The sequence below is a fragment of the Arachis duranensis genome, chromosome 4 (assembly GCF_000817695.3).
Source record: "Arachis duranensis cultivar V14167 chromosome 4, aradu.V14167.gnm2.J7QH, whole genome shotgun sequence".
NCBI classification, from domain to species: domain Eukaryota; kingdom Viridiplantae; phylum Streptophyta; class Magnoliopsida; order Fabales; family Fabaceae; genus Arachis; species Arachis duranensis.
This window is the reverse complement of record NC_029775.3, coordinates 78817574-78818473: the sequence shown is the minus strand read 5'-3', so window position 1 is coordinate 78818473 and position 900 is coordinate 78817574.

The window sequence follows — 900 nt, the reverse complement described above, 5'->3', positions numbered from 1 at the left end:
CCAATTGAAGTGAGAATAAGGCAGGCTGTACCTTAATGATCCCCAGTTTCTCCATTACAGAGAGTGGTATAAGATTTATGCCTGACCCCAGGTCACACATAGCCTTGTTAAAGGTCATGGTGCCTATGGTATAGGGTATTAAGAATTTACCAGGATCTTGTCTTTTTTGAGGTAGAGTTTTCTGAATCCATGTATCTAGTTCACTAATGAGCAAGGGGGATTCACCTTCCCAAGTCTCATTACCAAACAACTTGGCATTCAGCTTCATGATAGTCCTAGATATTGAGCAACTTGCTCTCCAGTTACATCTTCATCCTCTTCTGAGGAGGAATAGTTTTCAGAGCTCATGAATGGCAGAAGGAGATTTAGTGGAATCTCTATGGTCTCTATATGAGCCCCAGATTCCTTTAGGTCCTCAATGGGGAACTCCTTCTTGTTTGAGAGACGTCCCAGGAGGTCTTTCTCACTAGGATTTACGTCCTTTTCCTCCCTTGTGCATTCAGCCATATTGATTACTTCAATGGCCTTGCAATCTCCTTTTGGATTCTCTTCTGTATTGCTTGGGAGAATACTAGGAGGAGTTTCAATGACTTTCTTACTCAGCTGGCCCACTTGTGCCTCCAGATTTCTAATGGAGGACCTTGTTTCACTCATGAAACTTAAAGTGGCTTTTGACAGATCAGAGACTAAGTTTGCTAAATTAGAAGGGCTCTGTTCAAAATTTTCTGTCTGTTGCTGAGAAGATGATGGAAAAGGCTTGTTATTACTGAGCCTATTTCTTCCACCATTGTTAAAGCCTTGTTGAGGCTTTTGTTGATCCTTCCATGAGAAATTTGGATGATTTCTCCATGATGACTTATAGGTGTTTCCATAAGGTTCACCCATGTAATTAACCTCTGC